General features: G+C 39.3%; 2 pseudogenes; both read left to right on the forward strand.

Moving 5' to 3' along the window:
* The first annotated feature begins 479 nt into the window (after positions 1-479).
* On the forward strand, positions 480-6,409 carry Ecd-ps1 (ecdysoneless cell cycle regulator, pseudogene 1; annotated as a pseudogene).
* Positions 6,410-10,338: 3,929 nt separating this feature from the next.
* Positions 10,339-14,087, forward strand: Hspa8-ps21 (heat shock protein family A (Hsp70) member 8, pseudogene 21; annotated as a pseudogene).
* The last annotated feature ends 2,676 nt before the right edge of the window (positions 14,088-16,763 follow it).

Raw genomic sequence — 16,763 nt, forward strand, 5'->3', positions numbered from 1 at the left:
TAAATATTATTCTTTAAAAAATATTAATTTGCAAAAGAAAGAATGGCCTAAAAAAACTTAGGCTCTAATGTTCCAGAGCAAGTTTTGGTTTATACCTAACAATATCATCCAGGGGTCACAGACCAAACATATTCTTGCTTTATAACTATGAAAACTCAATTAACAGAAACCTTAAAAATATTTCTTTACGGTCCCCAGCTCCGAAAAAAAGAACCAAAAAAAAAAACTTTCTTTACTTCAATTTGTCCATTACATTTTGGGTAAAGAGTCCAATGCTGGGACTTCACAAAGCAAGGCTTTGAAATGTCTAAGGATTCTTAATGACTGTCTAAGGAAAAAAAATTAAGAAGAGAAATCTCTTACAAACAGTACAGGCATTTTCTGATTTATAAGTACTAATTTCTAGTAAAAGAAAGCTATATCAAAAATTTTCATATTATGCTTTTTTTTCTGTGCTCCCAGGCCGTTTCCAGAGAAGAATGGAGGGCAAAGGAAAGCTTTCGATGGTAGAGGATGCTCTGTAGTACAATCTGTTTCTGAAATCAGATAGAGGCAGAGACAGAGAAGAGCACAGGGAGATTCTTTTGAAGTACATTGAATGAATAATGACCCAGTTTGCACCCTTACTGTTCCCTTATATCTGACAGAATCAGCCTTTCCATCTCAAATATAAGCCTGCAAAAGGAGGTGTTCATGCTCAGATGTATGACATGACAAAGTTTGGAGATAACATTGGGGATGAGTGGTTTATTGTTTATGTAATAGAGCAGATTACAAAGGAATTTCCAGAGTTGGTGGCAAGGATGGAACACAATGCTGGTGAGTTCCTGTTAATAGAAGCAGCCAACTTTCTCCCTAAGTAGTCGGATCCTGATCATAGTGCCGATAGGGTGTTTTTTCATCATGGGGAGCTGTGTGTTGTTGTTGTAAAATATAAAAAATAAAAAGGGCTGTCTTTTATCCCCACTCGGTCCAGCACTACGGTGGCCCAAGATATCTACTAGATCTCTTAAGTCTCAGTCATCAAAGCATCTCACCTGCTCTGCTCCATCCCATATCACACTGCCAAAGGCCTCTCTCTGAGCCTGGCAGCAATCTGTCCACCTATCTAGTTACCAATGCAGGTTTCCATGCCAGAAACACATATCCCAACTCTGTGGTTGCCCAGAATACCACACTTTTTTACACTTAAATTGCTACAGGAAAGGACACACAACACAATAACCTTTGGCCCAATTGATAAGACATAATTGTCCACGTAAACATACAAAGCCATCCCTTAAAAACATTCATAACAACCTGTAAAGGTACAGCATGGAATCTTAATGTCACCTGCCTTACTGTCCTGCCACAGCTTCTCTCCCTGACCCTCCTGTCTCTTCCTCCTTTCCGTTTCAGTCTCCTCCTCTTCCTTCAAACTTCTCTCCCACCCATCCTTCCTTCTCATCCAATGACAGGCCTCCTTCTATCCCGTATCTGCCCCTCACCTGTATTTTACAAATTCAATGGGGAGAAGGTTCTGGTGAAGTCATCTGAGTCCTGAGTACTTGACTAGGCAGCTGTCCTTAGGACAATGGAATTAGCATCAAAATACAGATAACTCCAGGGCAAACCACAGCATTTCCCCCTTTTTGTCCAGTTAAAAGGTCTTCTCACTTATATATAAATTGAGTACAATTATTACCATTCTACAATTTATAAAATATACAATACATTCAACACTGAGTCCATCAATTTTGTCTACTAACCGAAGAACCTTGTCATCTATCCTAAAAGACTATAATTCTATACCTGACTTATATCCTGGTTTGAGATCATATGCCATCTGAAAAACCACCCTTTCAAATTTATTATCCTTCTCAATGCTAAACATTGTGTGTTGTTTACAAGACAACCAGTCTTTAACCATGTCAGAAATCTTTGAATGACCAAATATCTATACACATAGGAAGGCTAACATGGCTCCAGAAGTGAGAGGTTGTAGAGATAAATCTCCACTACCAAAGGCCTCTCTCTCTCTCTGCCTGGCAGCAATCTCTCTGCCTATCTAGAGGCACAGTCCTCTGTTAGCAACATGTGAGTGCAAGTCTTCAGCCTTCTGGTCCAAAATCAACTGACAGACTCTTGAAAGGCAGATTTTTTAAGGGCTGATCACCCTGTCTTGGCAGGGTTTATCAGTCAAACATTCTACATATTTTGTCCTTTTCTGGACAGTATTAGTCGGCAAATGAAACAGGCAGTTTTTTCCAGTGGCTGCCTAGCCACAAAGTATTGCCTCACCTGGAGGTAGAGATGTTCAAATTCTTCATTAAATCCTCCAAAGGGGAACTGCTAGGAGCAGATATATCTCAACAAAAGATAAATAATTTTAAATCTCAAATTTTGTGGATTTCCGACATTTTTGAAAACCATCTATCTATATAAGAGAATCTGGACCATTGTCTTTATCTCTTAATATTATCTTGAAAGTACTCTCACAAAGTTAGAGCCATGAATTTGCTATTTGGCCCTTAACTCACATTTGTAATCAACTCTGAAGTTTGTAATGACATCATTAGAAGGACTGGCTCTAAACCTTCTACTTTTAAACTCTTTTAACAAATAAATTCTATACCAAAGCAAAGATACGATTTTAGTTTAGTTACCAAATGAGATTATGACTGTAGAACGCAATCTAGCTAATTCCTCCCTGTTAAATTACAACCATTTCTAAATTCCTCATAAAAACAACTTTAGAATAACCACTTTCAGCCCCGGAAAAGTCCAGGTAATTGGGGCAACAACTCTCCATAACTTCTTCAAGCTGTACATGTTCATTGATGTATCCTTGGGGGTAGAGGGTAGGAAGAGTGAAGCAAATGCTATAGTGGGATGTGTCCTGACTATACCAGCTGAAAGTCCTTGAGACCAGGAATCCAAGTTCGCACACACTGCAAAATACAACTTTGAAGACAAAATTTTAGAACCGAGGTATCTTTTTATTTGATTCTCTTGAGTCTAATTTTTCAGGTGGTCTACCTCTATCAAATTTGATCAGTATGACTCTGTGAGGTTTTCAGAGCTTAATCACACTTTTTAAAAACACAAAGACAAAATCTTTCTTCTAAAATACTGTGTTCCTTAGTCTGTAACCAGAAAAGCTTGTATCTGCACTCTCTCCCAGAGTAATAATATAACCATAAAACTCAAAGTCAAACCCACTACGAAGATTAAACAATTTTTTAAAAAGGGAGCAAGCTAAACAATGAGCCTGATAGGCTTTTTTACTCTGTGACATCAGGAAATGAACCCAAAATTCCCGTGGAGCTCACGTTAAGAGCATCTGAGCTTCCTGTTGTGAATATCAAAAATAACCACAAATCCTTGCTAGCTGGCATCAATGAGCCATATGGCCTTTAGAGGGGTAATTCACAAGACAAACTAAACACCATCAATTCTAATACCAAAAAGCAGTGTATCAAACCAGGACTTTAACCCAAAATATATCCATCTGTTAAGCTCTCTACCTGGAGCCACTGATTTTTATTTAACCTTAACACCCTAAATATATGTCCATCTGTTAAGTTCTCTACCTGGAGCCACAGATTTTTACTTAACCTTAATAACTTGTAAATATCATAGTATTCTACTTGGAGTCAGTGACTAATATTTCCCTAAGTTTCGAACCATGGATGAAAATCCCCACATGATTTGGGTAATCTCTGTACTCCCCTTAAAACAAACTTAAACACCTTCTATCAATTCAAATACCAACAAGCAACTTAAAAATCAGGACTTTAGCCCAAAATATTTCCATCTGTTAAGCTCTCAGCCCAGAGCCACATATTTTTATTTAACCTTAATAACTTCTATAATATATGTCTGTATTCACTCTGCCTGGTGTTACAGACATTTATCACAACTCTCTACTTGGAGTTAGTGACTAATTTTTCCCTATCTAAGTTCCAAACCATGAATGAAAATCCCCACATGATTCAGGTAATCTCTGTACTCTCCTTAAAACAAACTTAAACACTTCCTTTCAATCTTATCAATTGGGCCAAAGGTTATTGTGTTGTGTGTTCTTTCATGTAGCAATTTAAGTGTAAGAAAGTGTACGGCAGCTGGTCTGGGCTGCCATAGAGTTGGGATGTATGTTTCTGGCATGGAAATCTGCCTTGGTAACTAGATAGGTAGAGAGATTGCTGCCAGGCTCAGAGAGAGGCCTTTGGCAGTGTGAGATGCTTTGCTGACTAAGACTTAAGATATCTAGCAGATATCTTGAGCAACCGCGGTGCCGGACCTTGAGGGATAAATGACACTCATTTTTATTTTCATATTTTACGGCAATAGTGTGTTATTCCTGTGCTAAGGAAATCTGAAAAGATATCCTGGTTACCCACGACACTCCCAACAATCCAGCAAGCATTGAGTATAATCTCAGCACACCCAGAAGCTGTTTCGGCTTCAAAATTTATACAAGCTTCCGTAGACAGGTACACCAGAAAAAGTTGAAGTCTCCCTCCATCAAGCACACTGCTTCTTCTAGTTGGCATCATGGCAGTGCTCAAACAATAGCCCAGGCTGGTGTCTGCAGCAGTCCAGGCTTTCTACCTATGGGATCCCATTGACCTGAGCGCCTGTCGAGTCTTCAAGATATTTCTACCTGAAACACGAATAATAGTATCTGTCACTTTCACAAAAAGTCTGTATGCACAGTTGGTACAACAGAAGTTTTTGCTAGACCAGAGGAGTGGATATGGGCTTCCATCTCCGTCACATTCCCAGTACCAAGCCTATGAACTGGGCATGAAGTTGGTTCATGGATTTGAGATTTTGTGCTCCAAATGTAGCCCTCATTTTTCTGACTCCAAGAAATCTCTTATCACATCTTCCCCTCTCTGGGCCAGTTTGAAAGTCTAAGAAAGGAATGATTACTTTAAGGGACTGATGGAAAGTTCTACTCAGTACCAGGAGAGAATAGAAATGGCAAAGAACTATTTCCAGCTCTCCATCCACTGGCCAGAAAGGTCACTTGCTATGAGCTCAGGTGAAGTGATCTTAGCCATGTAACAGACACCGCCATTTGACATTGACAAGCTCAAGACAGAAGAAGCTGATCTTCCTTCTGAGGATGATGATCAGTAGTTAGACCTCTCACCAGACCAGCTGGACCAATTACTGCAAGATGCTGCAGGCAGACAAGAATCTCAGCCCAGTCCCCAGAAGGAGGAGCAGCAGAACTATGATGTAGGACAGGTTTCATACAGCATGAAGGCCTTCATCTCCAACGTGTCAACCCACAAGGGGGCAGAGCTGTCCAGTGACCCTTTGGAAGCTCCAATCACTTTTGATGCAGATTCTTTTCTGAATTATTTTGATAAGATTTTAGGGACAAAGCCTCAGTAGTCAGACTCTTATAATCCAAATGAAGATGATGTCAAATGTTTAGACAGTGATGATTGTTGTTGTAAAAATACAAAAAATAAAGAATCACTGTCTTTTATCCTCCACTAGATCTATACCACAGTGCTCCAAGATATCTGCTAGATCTCTTAATTCTCAGTTAGCAAAGCATCTCACCTGCTCTGCTCCATCCCATAGCACACTGCCAAAGGCCTCTCTCTGAGCCTGGCAGCAATCTCTCTACCCACCTAGTTCCCAAGGCAGGTTTCCATGCCAGAAACACACATCCCAACTCTGTGGTGGCCCAGAACAATGGCCGCACACTTTCTTACACTTAAATCGCTACATGAAAGAACACACAACACAATACCCTTTGGCCCAATTGATAAGATATAATTGCCCATGTAAACATACAAAGCCCAATACACAGCCATCCATTAAAAAGTTTCATAACAACCTGTAAAGCATGGAATCTTAACATCACCTGCCATATTATCCTGCCACGGCTTCTCTCCCTGTCCTTCCTGTCTCTTTCCCCTTTCCATTCCAATCTCCTCCTCTTCCTTCAAACATTTTTCCTCCCCATCCTTCCTTCTAGTCCAATGACAAGCCTCACCTTCTACCTTGTACCTGCCTCACCTGTGCATCATCCCACAAATGATGACTTAAGCTTTGAAGCTCAGAAGTCTGAATCTCTGAAAGGAGCTCTTGGAAGTCTCAAGTCCAACATGGCCCAGATGGACCAGGAACTGGTACATATCAGCATGGGCAGAAGCTTCAGTATCCGGAAGCAATTACATAAGGATCTTTCTCCCAGGCTGCAAATGACAATTCAGATGAAGAAGATTCTGGTGCAGGAGATTGCACTGTTGAAGCCATGGATGTAGACCTGAAGCTAGTCTCAAATATACTGGAATCCTACAGCTCCCAAGCTGTCCTGGCAGGATTTGCTTCCAATCTTCTACATAGCATGGGTGTGCAGCTGTCTGACAATGCTGACCACAATCCCCAAGTCAGCCAGTGAAGGATTAGCCTGCATATCAGCAACATTTCTCATTGAATAAACAGGGAGTCCAACTCTGCTCACTCTACTCAAATCTTAAGAGTGTCTTCTGTACAGGTTTCAGAGTCCCAGTGCCACCTTTTCCCAAGTCCTGTGACCTGGGTACAGGTACTCATGAGCTTGTTTGGGTTTGGTTTGCTTTAAATCTTCCCAAGACGGGGTTTCCTTTGCAGTTTAATAAAACATTGCACTGTTAAAAACAAACAAACAAACAAACAAATGAACAAAAAACCCCAAAAACCTGTTCATATTAAATCACACTATACTTGACACATTTTATTTAGGTTTAAACAGAAGAAATGAGAAAAAAATCAGATTTAAAAACCCGAAATGATGATAAAGACCCAAAACAATGATCACATGAAATTCTTAGGCAAATGGATGGAATTAGAAAATATCATCCTGAGTGAGGTAACCCAGTAACAAAAAACCACACATGGTATGAACTCACTGATGAGTGAATATTAGACCAAAGCTTGGATCCTAAGAAAAAATTCACAGATCATATGAAGCTCAAGAAGAAGGAAGACCAAAATGTGAATGTTTCACATCCACGGAAGGACTGAAGGAGCTGAAATATAGGGACAAAGAGTGGAGCAGGACTGAAGTAAAGGTCATTCAGAGACTGTTCCACCTGGGGATCCATCCCATATGCAGCTACCAAACTAGTTATTATTGCTAATGCCAAGAAGTTCTTTCTGACAGGACCCAGATATGGATCTGCCAGAGCCTTACTGAAACAGATGAAGAAGCTTGCAGCTAAGCATTGGAGTGAGCACAGGGACCCCAGTGGAGGAGTTAGAGAAAGAACTGAAGGAGCTGAAGGGGTTTGCAACTCCATAGGAAGAACAACAATATCAACCAACCAGACTTCCCTAGAGCTGCCAGGGACTAAACCACCAACCAATGAGTAAACATGGTGGGACCCATGGCTCCAGTTGCATATGTAGCAGAGGATAGCATTGTCCATCATCAATAGGAGGGAAAGCCCTTGATCCTGTGAAAGCTCATTTCTCCAATGTAGGTGAATGCCAGAGCATTGAGGTAGGAGTGGGTGGGTAAGAGTGGGTGTGTAGGAGTAGGTGGGTAGGAGTGGGAGCATCCTCATAGAAAGAGGGGGTACAGGGGGTATGGGAGAGGGGGGAAAGGAGATAGCATTTGAAATGTAAATACATAAAACATCCGAGAAATATAAAATAAAAAATATTTTAAAAAACCTTGCAAACAAAATTTTAAAATCACCCCAACTCCCAAATGTATCAATGAGACAAACAAATTCAGAGACTAATCATATCTATTTCATATGACATTAGTGGTCAATGGAACAAGCACACCTAATTTTTATGATGACCGTTTCAAAGGAATAACACTTGAGAGTGTTTTAGTGAATTGTAAAAAATGTTTCTTGCCATTTTATAACAGGAAGTTGAATGCAAATATCCACCAAACACACACACAGAGAGAGAGAGAGAGAGAGAGAGAGAGAGAGAGACAGAGACAGAGACAGAGACAGAGAGAGACAGAGACAGAGACAGAGACAGAGAGACAGAGGGGGGAGAGACAGACAAACAGACAGACAGAGACAGAGACAGAGAGATGTTACAACAGACAAGAGTTAAATCTCCAAGTTTATCAGAGAATACTTGAAAACTTATGTTCCATTAAGATGTACAACTAGAATAAATAAATTTATAGACCTAGTGAAATTAAAGCACAATATAAACAACTTAAACAGAACCATGACAAGCAATGTGATTGGTGTAGTAATTGAAACTCTTTCCACAAAGGAAAGTTCAGAACTTAATGGACTGCTAAAGTTTGCGAATGTTCTAAGGGAGATCTAATATTGACATTTCTATTTTCAGTAAAATAGAAAATTGAACAACTTTACCAAACTCATTCTGTAATGCAGGTGTAATTCACATAACCAAACCATACAAAGACACAACAATAAAAGCAAACAAGCAAGCAAGCAAACAAACAAACCATGATAGCACATGCCTTCCAGAAAACAGATAAACAGCCTGCAGATTCTCCACCCCACTCTATTCCCCCTGACCCAATCTTTTAGTCTTCTCCCTAGCACTGAAATAGAATACCAGTTACAGCTTTCCCTTAGCCTTGCCTGTGTTTCCTGTGGATCTCACAAACTATCCCCCTGCTCGTCCCATTTGTTGCTTAGTTCCAGATCCCAATTCCAGCAGACAGCTGCTGCTAAACCGAGGGCCACTATTTCCAGGGTACAAATAAACTAAAGGCAGACCCCCACCTCTCCTATTGTTCCTGAGGTATGATCCAACACCCCAGTTTCATTCCTAGCTCTATAGCTATAAAACTGCTATGGTCTCCTTTTTCTGTGATCTTATTCCCAATGGATCAAAAAGAATATCTCTTCCAATTTTCCTTTGGCTAACTTCAGCTACCTAGCCTCCAATATGAGGTAGGCATTCCTGTGAACACACCAGTTGAACAGGTCAGGAAAACAGACAACAAATAGCCATCACACTCTCCAAATACAGAGAAGAAACAGAAACCAAGGAACAAAACACATACCCAAAAAAGACAAATCCAGAATTGGCATGTACACCTTAATCATTCCAAACCCTGGTACCTACATGCCAGCATAAAACCAATTACCATCAGTCATAGTAACACAGCACAGCTATCTTAGCATACCGGGCTCTGAATATTCCAACATATCTGAAGCACAAGTAAAAGACCATAAAATACCCTTTATGCATTTGATAGAAACCTTTAAAGATGAAATGGGTAAATATCCTAAGAAAAGCCAGGAAAACACAAACAATGTAAGAAAATAAATAAAACTGTTCAAGACCTGACTTTGGAAATAAAATTAATAAACAAAAAAGAGGGGATTTTGAAAGTTAAAAAAAAAGAATCAACAATTTTAACAGAACCATAAAGAAAAGCTTTATCAATAAAATACAAGAGTTAGAAGAAAATTTCAAGCTTTAAAGATACAATAGAAGAAATGAATCAAGAAAATATTAGATCTGATAATCTCCTGATACAAAACATTCAAGAAATCTGAAAACCATGAAAAGACCAAACACAAGAATAGTAGGTACACAGAAAAGAGAAGAAACAGAAGTCAAAGGTACAGAAAATATTTTCAACAAAATTATAGAAAAAATATTTCTAATCAAAGGAAATAGATACCTATAAAGGTACAAGAAGCACATAGACTCATTGAACACTGAGGCAGCTCTCAGGGATTTGTATAGTCTCCTCATCAACACACCCAGACCTACACTCAAGCAACCCTGTCCAAAGGATCTGCAGTTGGCATTGATACTGGCACCACCTATTCTTGTATGAATGTCTTCCAGCATGGAAAGGTGGAAATTATTGTCAATAACTAGGGTGACTGTACCATGCCTAATTATGTTGCTTTTACTGACACAGAACAATTAATTGGGGATGCTGCAGAGAATTAGGTTACAATAAACCTTACCAACACAGTTTTTGATGCCAAACATCTGATTGGATGTAGGTTTAATGATTCTTTTGTTCAGTCTGTTATGAAGAACTGGACCTTCATGGTGGTAAATGAGGCAGACAGACCCAAGGTCCAAGTTGAGACAAAAAGTTTCTACCCATAGGAAGTGTCCTTAATGATTCTGATGAAGATGAAGGGATTTGCAGAAGCTTACTTTGGAAAGACTGTTACTAATGCCGTGGTCACAGTGCCAGCTTCCTTTGCTGACTCTCAGTAACAGGCAACAAAAAATGCTGGACCTATTGCTGGCCTCAATGTACTTTGAATTATCAGTGAACCAACTGTGCTGCTATTGCTTATGGTTTAGATAAGAAAGTCAGAGCTGAAAGAGATGTGCCAATTTTTGATTTAGAATGTAGAATTTTTGAGGATGAAAATTTTGAAGTCAGATCAGCAGCTGGAGATACCCACTTGGGTGAACACTTTGACAACAGAATGGGTGATCAACCACTTCATTGCTGATTTTATGCAAAAGCACAAGAAGGAAATCAATGAGAACAAGAGAGCTGTCTAGTGTCACCACACTGCTTGTGAGCAGGCCAAGAACACCCTCTCCTACAGCATGCAGGCCAGTATTGAGATTGATTCTCTCTGTGAAGAAATTGACTTCTATACTTCCATTACCCAGGCTCCATTTGAGGAATTGAATGCTGATCTGTTCTGTGGCACAATGGACCCTGTAGAGAAGGCCCTTTGAGATACCAAGCTAGACAAGTCACAGATCCATGATATTTCCTGGTGGGTGGTTCTAACAGAATCCCCAAGATTCAGAAGCTTTTGAAAGACTTCTTCAATTGGAAAAGAACTAAATAAGAGCATTAATTCTGATGAAGCTGTTGATTGTGGTGCAGCTGTCCAGACAGCCATTCTATCTGGAGACAAGTTTGAGAATGTTCAGGATTTCCCTTCTCTTGAATGTCACTCCTCTTTCCCTTGGTAGTGAAACTGCTGGTGGAGTTATGACTATCCTCATCAACTGCAATACCCCCATTCCCACCAAGCAAACATAGACTTTCATCACCTACTCTATCAGCCTACTCTGTCAATCTGTCAATCTGTCAATCTACTCTGACAATCAACTCATTCAGGTGTATAAAGTTAAAAGGGTAAAAGTGATGGTTTGCATATGCCTAGTCCATGGAGTGGCACTATTAGAAGGTGTGGCCTTGTTGGAGGAAGTGTGTCACTGTGGGGGTAGGCTTGAAGACCCTCCTCCTAGCTGCCTGGGGATGCTCAGCCTGTTCCTGGCTTCCTTTGGATGAAGATGTAGACACAGCTCCAACTACATCATGCCTGCCTGGATACTACCAATGTTTTTGTCTTCCTGATAATGGATTGAACCTCTGAACCTGTAAGCCAGTCCCAATTAAATGTTGTCCTTTATAAAACTTGCATTGATCGTGATGTCTGTTCACAGCAATAAGATCCTAACTAAGACAGAAGTTAGTACCAGGGACTGTGGTATTGCCTCGATAGACCTGACCATGCTTTTGTTTGGAAGTATGTGGGTTTTGGAACTTTGGATTTGGAAAGCAGTGGAATGGTTTAAATGGGGCTTAATGGGCTATCTTAATAGGAATGAGGAAGTCTTTGTTACCGAGAGTGTTTTGAATTGTGCAGGCCTGGCTCAAGAGATTACAGAGGAGAAGAATTTCAGTATGGGCTATAAAGACTGCTTTTGTGGTATTTTGCTAAAGAATGTGGCTGCCTTTTGCCCTAGTCTGAAGAGTCTGCCTGAGGCTAAGGTTAAAAGAGTCAGATTAATTACATTGACAAAGGAAATATCAGAAACACCCATCATAGACTTTGTTCTCTGGTTAAGTCTCATGAAGAGCATTTTAATGAAAAAAGGGAAGTTGAGAAAGGAAAAATATAAAATATATGGTTCGAGTATTAAAAGGACACCAAGAAGTGAAATGGAGTTGAATCCTGTGTTCAGGGATATTAAACTAAATTAAGAAAATAATGACCTTGAGGCAAGATTCCACTCAGCTAAGTTAGCTCCAGGCAACTTGTTACAAACATTTAACCCAAGGAGACAGGTGTAAAGATCTCTAAATTCAAGGTCAATCTGCAGAGCAAGGTCCAGGACAGCCAAATTTAGGCAGTGAAGGAGTAAGAACAGAGGAAGCTAGTGATAATGTAATAGAATAAGAGGGTCATGTTCCACTCCTGCAAGTAGCAGAACTCAGCAGCTTCAGCCATGTGTCTTTGGCTTTATATACAAGAGGAGAAGGAGACTACGGGGACAATTGATGCTGGTTAGCTGAACCTAAGAAAGAGATCAGCATGACTGAGGTGAAATCTTCTAGGAAGTGTTTTTTGAAAGCTGTGTTCCAGAGATGCCAAGGTTGTACCTCATGCTGTGGCTGGACTTGGCAATGTGTAAGAGTCACCCAGGTGGTACTGGTTTTGAAGGCATAAAAGGGTCATGAAGAGCAGCTAAGGCTGGGCACTGTGAGAGGCCGTAGACGATCATTGGTACAGGTGTACCTTCAGTTGAAATTGATGGTCCAAGACTGAAGGGGTCAGGAAAAGGAGTTGAGGCTTGGCACCATGAAGAGAGTCTAGGAGAGGCTATTGGTGAAGCCTAGATGCAACGGAAGGCTCCAGTGTATTGAAGATGCCAGTTCCATGGGATGATCACCAAGAACAACAGCAACAGTGCAGTATGGATCAACCTGAAATTAAACTGCTACAGAGGGCAGAGCTGGAGATGTGAAGCCAGCCTTTTGGAGGATCATATATTGATCACAGTCATTGAAACAAGCTGTAACATTGAACCTGCCTTGGAGAACCAAAGATGTTAAAGATGCCAGAGGCACAGGTTATCTGCTGAGGAAAGCTGCTAAGAGGGAGTGGAACCAGCTCAGGAGAAAGAAGTTTGTTGTCGTCAACAAAGATGAAAAAGGAGTTGAAGTCTTAAGACCACTTTGACATTAGACATGGAGATGGCAGAGTTTGAAGTTTGCTCAGCTGGCTGCCTGTCTTAATTTAGGGATTACAATTAAATGATTAGATGGTTCTTGGAAGAGACTTTGAACTTTGGACTTTTAACATTGGTGATACTGCTATAAACTGTAGGGACTTTGGAAGTTGAATTAAATGTACTTTTTTTTTATTATACTAAATTTAGGTATGGCCTCCATAGACTCTTGTGTTTAAACAAACCTATGAAGGCCAGGGAGTGGAATGTGATGGTTTGCATATGTATGGCCCAGGGAATAGCACTATTAGAAGGTGTGACCTTGTTGAAGGAAGTGTGTCACTGTAGGGGTGGGCTTGAAGACCCTCCTCCTAGCTGACTGGGGATGTTCAGCGTGTTCCTGGCTTCCTTTGGGTGAAGATGCAGAACTCAGTTTATCCTGCACCATGCCTGGCTGGGATGCTGCCATGCTCCTGCCTTGCTGATAATGGACTGAACCTCTGAAACTGTAAGCCAGCCCTAATTAAATGTTGTTCTTTATTAAACTGGCATGATCATGGTGTCTGTTCACAGCAATAAAACCCTAAGACAAGGGCCATGACCAAGGACAACAACCTCCTTGGAAAGTTTGAGCTTACAGGTATACCTCAAGAACCTTGTGGGCTTCCTCAAATTGAAGTTACTTTTGATATTGGTGCTAGTGGCATCCTCAATGTTTCTGTTTAGATAAGTGCATAGGAAATGAGAACAAGGTTACCATTATGAATGATAAGGGCCACTAGAGTAAGGAGAATATTAAATGTGTGTTCCAAGAACCTGAGAAGTAAAAAGCTAAGGATAAGAAACAGAGAGATAAAGTTTCCTCCAGTAATTCACTGGAGTCCTGTGCTTTCGACATGAAAGTAACTGTTGAAGATGAGAAATTTTAAGGCAAGATCAATGATGAGAATAAACAAAGGATTCTTGACAGGGGCAATGAAATAATCAGCAGGCTGGATAAGAACCAAACTGCAGAGAAGGAAGAATTTGAGCATCGGCAGAAAGAACTGGAGAAAGTCTGTAACCCTATCATTACCAAGATGTACCAAAATGCTGGTGTCAGGCCTGAAGGAATGCCTAGTGGATTCCCTCATGGCGGAGCTCCTCCATCTAGTGGTGCTTCTTCAGGTCCCACCATTGAAGAGGTCTATTAAGTCAATCCAAGTAGAGTATAGCATTATTCCACAGAGACCCAAATTTAGAACTTCTAATTACAAGTATGTCTAATAAAACTATGTAAATTGGCAAAAAAAAGCACATAGAACACCAAAAAGCTTAAAATATAAAACAAAGCCCTTCCACCCTCACCAAATAATACTCAAAGTAGTAAACATAAAGAATGAAGGAAGAAGTGCTAAAAGCTACAAAGGAAAATGATGTAGTAGCAGAAAAGGCAGACCTATTGCAAGTACACTTGACTTCTCATGAGACTCTTAAAGCCAGAAGGACCTAGACAGATATGCAATAGACCGTAAGAGACCACAGATGCTAGAATAGAGTATTATAGCTAGCAAAACTTTCACTCACCATAGATGAAGAAAATAAGATATTCCATTATAAATTAAAATTTAAACAATATTTATCTAGCTACAGAAAGTGTTAGACGGAAAACAACCAACCTACTGAGATTAACTAAATAATCTCACATCAGCAAAACCAAAAGCAAAACAGCACATGTGCATATGCACACACAGGCACATGCATATGCACAGCAGCAGCAGCACCACCACCACCATCACCCCTACCACCACCACCACCAACAACAACACCAACAACAAAATAACAGCATCAGCAATTATTGGTCACTGATATTTCTCAATTATAAATAATTTCAATTCCACAATAAAAGACCACAGGATTCATCCTTCTGCTTCTTCCAAGAAAAACACCTTAACACCAAAAATAGATACTACCTCATGGTTGGAAACATTAGAAAAAGTTATATCAAGTAATAGACCTGAGAAGAAATCTGGTGTAGACATTTTAATAAAATTTAACAAAATAGACTTTAAACCAAAACTAATCAAAAGAGAAAAGGAAGAACACTAAATACTCATTTAAGGTAAAAAACAAACAAACAAACCTTTCAAAATGACATTTTAATTTTGAACATCTATGCCTCAAGTACAAAGGAACCCAAGTTAAAAACAAAACAGAACAAAATACTAATACAGCTTAAATCACACAATGACCCTTATACACTGATATTGGGATACTTCAATACTGCTTTCTCACCAAGAGACCTGTCATTAAGACACAAACTAAACAGAGAAATTCCAATGCTAACTGATGTTTTAAATCAAATGGACTAAACACTTCATCCAAACACTAAAGAATACATGTTCTTCTCAACAACTCTTATAACTTTCTCCAAAATTAACCTCATATTCAGACAGAAAACAAGTCTCAACAGAAATAAGAAAATTGAAGCAACTCCCTGCATTCTGATACCAAAAATAACAGAAATAACAGAAAGTTTAAAAATTCTTGGAAACTTGAAAACTCTTTACTAAATAAAAAGTGAGTCAAGACAAATAAAAAATTAAAAATTTTACAGAATTAAAAGAAAATAAATATACAATATACTCAAGCTTATGGGACAGAGTGAAAGCAGTGCTAAAAGGAACATTTCTAACACTAAGTGCCTACATAAAACAATGGGAAATACCTTGTACTAGCAACTTAACAGCACATTTGAAAGTTTTAGAACAAAAGGAAGTCATACCCAAGAAGAGTTGATGACAAGAAAGAGGGGAACAGAGCTTGTAAAAAGGGGGGGGGGAGATAAGGGGCCTAAGAAAAAAGCAAAATAGGTAATGCTAAGAAAAGAGAGACAAAGAGAATGCTCTCTTCTCTTTGTCCTCAGCACTTAAATATCTTTCTGAATGTATGATCATGTGGTTTAAAAGTTCATCACAAGTTTACCCATAAATTAAAATCATAAAATCAATAAGACGTTTACAACAAAGAATATTTACATGTATGTGCATTAGGAATAATTATCTGAATAATCATCTGTACCAAGCTCGACAGGTTCATGAAGAGTTAAAAACCAAAACTTTTGTGACCAAGACATTAGTGAAATTTTGTACAATAAACCCAGACAATATTTTATCTTCTGTCCTAGCACCTATAGTATATCATTAGTTCCCTTTTTATGTCCTTTGTTTAATGGCTTTATAACCTCTTAGAATGTGCTCTGAGCAGTAGAAGCATACCTGCTATCTCAGAAGCAATTAACTCATGATGCTACAGACTCGCAGAGTTCTTATTGCAGTTTTGATTGTCAGAGATAACCTAATAGCAGTCTCAGTATAAAAGAGCTTAATAATTACTGATATAATTTTAGGAATTTTTATAGGACCATCACTAAGGATTAAGAAATCATCTATTTGACTATATAGCATCATTACAAGACAGTATTTCTTTGTTGTGCTGCAGAGACCTGCTCAAAATGGTGGGCTAATGCTCAGTGATTGTTATATATATTTAATAACAGAAAAAGCATATTAATAGCAGAAATCTTTCCTAAAATGAATTGTTCCTAGGCCTATAGATCAAACCCATCACAGATTTTAATCCAAGCTAGACCCATCTCTGGAAGATCTCCTAATAGTTTTTAGTGGCTCCTATGGTGGCTCCTGACACCCCAACAACAAGACAGAAGAACTTGTCAGAGAGAGTGAGAACAAGTAGGCAAAAAGAATCAGTCCCTTCTTCCATGTTTTTTTCCTTCTTTCCTTCCTTCCTCCTACCTTCCTTTCTTCCTTCCTTTCTTCCTTCCTTCCTTTTTTCTTTCTTTCTTTCTTTCTTTCTTTCTTTCTTTCTTT

The sequence above is a fragment of the Rattus norvegicus genome, chromosome 3, assembly GCF_036323735.1.
Source record: "Rattus norvegicus strain BN/NHsdMcwi chromosome 3, GRCr8, whole genome shotgun sequence".
In the NCBI taxonomy this organism is placed as follows: Eukaryota; Metazoa; Chordata; class Mammalia; order Rodentia; family Muridae; genus Rattus; species Rattus norvegicus.